Source organism: Triticum dicoccoides, chromosome 3A (assembly GCF_002162155.2).
Source record: "Triticum dicoccoides isolate Atlit2015 ecotype Zavitan chromosome 3A, WEW_v2.0, whole genome shotgun sequence".
Classification (NCBI taxonomy): Eukaryota; Viridiplantae; Streptophyta; class Magnoliopsida; order Poales; family Poaceae; genus Triticum; species Triticum dicoccoides.
In genome coordinates this window covers 742,674,009-742,678,067 of record NC_041384.1, presented here as the reverse complement: position 1 = coordinate 742,678,067, position 4,059 = coordinate 742,674,009, and the positions used below count along the sequence as shown (strand labels likewise).

Genomic DNA, 4,059 nt, shown 5'->3' with positions numbered 1-4,059 from the left:
AGTGAGGCAGGGAGGAAACCGGCGGCAGAGAAGTCAAAACCTCAACGACGGCGTAGTCACCCTAGAGAGAAAGAAAACCCTAGCGTGAGGGAATAAAATCCTCTGTCCCTGTTATTAGACCCGGTCAGCCTTTAATTAAACTCCCGATACGGTACTAATAATCTGCGCAGCGATATGGCCACCCAACTGGGCCCGTTTCAGGCCCCGAGGCTCGTTTCCCTTCCCTCATCTGCTCTGTGGACTGTGGTGTGGAGCGCCCACCCAAGCTGCTCGACTCCCCTAAAAAAATCCCCAAGCTGCTCGATCTTAAAAAAAACAAGCTGATCAAGGGCGGAGACTCGCATCGTCCCCGAGCTCCTGCCACCTCTGCGTGCGCGTTGTCGTCGTCGTCTCATGCATCCATGTGTCGTGCTACCTACGTACGTGTCAAACACAAGAGGAGACTCGTTTGTATAAAACCAAGGCAGGACTCCATGTGACTGTGAGTCCGTGACACACACGAACGTAGCAGAGCAGACACACGCGCGCGGAGAGATGGTTTGTGCTAGGACGGCCAGTGCTCCTCTGCTCGCTGCAGCACTAGTAGCGGCGCTGGCAGTGGCCTGCTCGCTGGTGTCTGGGGCTTATGCGGCGGCAGAGCAGGAGGCCGCCGGCGCCGGCGGGAACGACTTGAGGTTGAGGCAGCCTCCGATCACGCGCGGCCTGTCCTTCAACTTCTACAAGCGGAGCTGCCCATGGCCGAGTCCATCGTGCGCGACTTCGTCCGGCAGGCCGTCCGCAAGGACGTCGGCCTCGCCGCCGGCCTCCTCCGCCTCCACTTCCACGACTGCTTCGTCCAGATGCTTACCTTGCCTTCTCTTGCCTGTGTTGATTGCCTCCCATCAATCCAGTATTTGGCTCATGCATGCATGCAGGGCTGCGACGGGGCCGGGGGAGCAGCGGGCGCCGCCCAACCTCACGCTCCGCCCCTCCGCCTTCAAGGCCATCAACGACATCCGGGACCGGCTCGAGCGCGAGTGCCGCGGCGCCGTCGTCTCCTGCTCCGACATCCTGGCGCTGGCCGCGCGCGACTCCGTGGTCGCCACGGGCGGGCCCGAGTACCGCGTGCCCCTCGGCCGCCGCGACAGCCGGCGGTTCGCCACACCGCAGGACGTGCTGTCCGGCCTCCCCGCGCCCACCTCTGCCGTGCCGTCCCTCCTGGACGTCTTCCACAACCACAGCCTCCACCTCGATGCCACCGACCTCGTCGCGCTCTCCGGTGGCCACACCGTGGGGCTCGGGCACTGCGTGTCCTTCGAGGTGGAATTTCGTGTGTAGGAGTGAAATCTGTAGATCTACGAAGAAACGTCAAAAGCGAAGGCAGCTCTCTAGGTCCCTACCGACCCTGGGGTGCGAAAGTATGGGGAGCGAACAGGATTAGATACCCTGGTAGTTCATGTCGTAAACGATGAGTGTTCGCCCTTGGTCTACGCGGATCAGGGGCCCAGCTAACGCGTGAAACACTCCGCCTTAACGCGTGAAACACTCCGCCTGGGGAGTACGGTCGCAAGACCGAAACTCAAAGAAATTGATGGGGGCCTGCACAAGCGGTGGACCTGACCATGAGCCCCGACTTCCTCGGCAGGCTGAAGCGGACGTGCCCGGCCAAAGGCACCGACGCGCGCACCCGCTGGACGTGCGTACGCCCGACGTGTTCGACAACAAATACTATGTCAACCTGGTGAACCGGGAGGGGCTCTTCGTGTCCGACCAGGACCTCTTCACCAACGAGGCTACCCGGCCCATCGTCGAGCGCTTCGCGCGCAGCCAGCGGTACTTCTTCAACCAGTTCGGCGTGTCCATGATGAAGATGGGCCAGATCAGGGTGCTCACAGGCGACCAGGGCCAGGTCCGCCGGAACTGCTCCGCCCGCAACCCAGGCAGCGCCGACGGTAACCTCGGACTCCAGTGGTCGTCCCTGGTGCAGACCGTCGTGGATGCCGCTGCGGAGAGCCTCGGTTTCTAGCATTAGTGGAGTAGTAGCTGTTAATCATGTCGAAATAAAATACAGTAGTGAGCAAGGCAAGGCATGATGAGGCTGTGTACCACCCACGTGTGTTATGTTCACCAGTTAGGTTAATCGATCGATGCGTATGTTGCTTTTTTTTTTTTGAAAGGGTAATACTTTATTTCTCACATAATGGCAAGATCGTTTACAACATGTTGAGAAATAAAATCTGGGATAGCACCTTCCCAAAACTATGAAGATCTACTAGCTAGAGATGACTTAGCTATGCAGTCAGCAATGCAGTTTGCTTCCTTAGGGCAGTTACTTACTTCATATTTCGCATAATTCAAACCCATCTCTTTGCTCTCTAGTAGGATAGCCGCTTCTTGTCCCAAGAGAATTTTAGAGTTGAGAGCACACACTGCATTAGAACTATCCGACTCAATGTGTAGGATGTTACAACCAATCTTGCCAGCCAAATAGAAACCATTCTGGATAGCAATCATCTCTGCCGCATCCACTGACACCACATGCGGTATGAACCAAGAAGCAGCCGCTATAAAGTCACCATGCTCATCTCGTGCCACTGCTCCTGTGCCTGCAGCCAAATTTTCAGCGCTGAAAGATGTATCGACATTGATTTTAACCACTCCTCTCATTGGCTTGTGCCACATATGATCACGCTTAATCATCGGCCGGTTCGGTGTTAGTGAGCAAATAAAGTTTGTTGCTAGAACTCGTGTTGATATGGCGGTTTGGTGCGGCTGTCGGACTATCTCGCCCTTAACAATTTGTCGTCATTGCCACCAAATATACCAGCTTGCCACCGCAGATAATTCGGCCACAGATAGAGCGTTCTTTGAATCGTGACACTCCAAGAGAGAAGCCAGAGTGGATGCGCCTGACCGGTCCTCCGCAACAGCTTGCAGAACTTCAGCCTCGAGTCCCAGCTCCTTCCATATATCCTTCGCCCTCTTACATGTGAATAAACAGTGTTGAGCATCCTCATATCCTGTCTGGCATATCGGGCATTGTCCCGTAACTAGAATATGGCGGCTTGCAAGGGTACCATAGCATGGTAAAACTCCCCTAATCACCTTCCACACGAAGTGTTTAACTTTGACAGGAATTCTCAATCCCCACACACATTTCCAGATATGATTTGGCCGACTACCTTGTGCTGCACTTAGATTCTCCCTGCCTCCAAATTGGTGTTGGAATTGCACATGATAGGCTGATTGCACAGTGAAGACACCAGATCGATTATAGTGCCACGATACAAAGTCTTCCATCACCTGCACTCGAAGAGGTATTTGTAAGATTCTGTGTGCATCAACTTGCCAGAAAACATCTCGGATCAAACTCTCACCCCATTGCCCAGTATAGGGATCAATTAATACCTCCACCTTGCTCAACATAGTTGCTCCCCTTGAAGTTATAATTTTCCTTGTTTCACTAGTTGGAATCCAAGGATCATTCCAGATATTTATCTGTGAACCCGTACCCACCCGCCAAATACACCCTCTTTTAAAAGTTTGTATACCCGATACGATACTTTGCCAAGTAAAAGAAGAGCCCTTTTTTGGTCCCGTCATGAGTATATTTCCATCAGGGTAGTACTTTGCACCTAGAACTCGTGCACACAAAAATTCGGGATTTTGGAGTAAGCGCCAACACTGTTTTGCTAGTAAAGGAAGATTAAAACTGTGCAGGTCCCTAAACCCCAATCCACCCTTACTCTTTGGGATGCATAACTTCCACCATGCAAACTAATGCATCTTCTTCTTTTTCTCACTATCCCCCCACCAAAAACCTGCAATCTCATATGTAATTGCCTTGCAAATATTTTTGGGGAGTTTAAAAACGGACATAGCATAAGAGGGGATTGCTTGGGCCACTGCCTTCAACAAAATCTCTTTCCCCTTCATTGAGAGCATCTTCTCCTTCCAACCCTTAATTCTCTGGCAAATTCTATCAATAAGGTGTTAAAAACAGTCACTTCTATCGACTCCCACAATAGTGGGAAGACCCATGTATTTATCTGTTAGTGCCTCGGTTAGAATATTCAGATT

General features: G+C 52.7%; 1 pseudogene; it reads left to right on the top strand.

Moving 5' to 3' along the window:
* Positions 1 to 410: 410 nt before the first annotated feature.
* Positions 411 to 2,145, top strand: LOC119270618 (annotated as a pseudogene).
* The last annotated feature ends 1,914 nt before the right edge of the window (positions 2,146 to 4,059 follow it).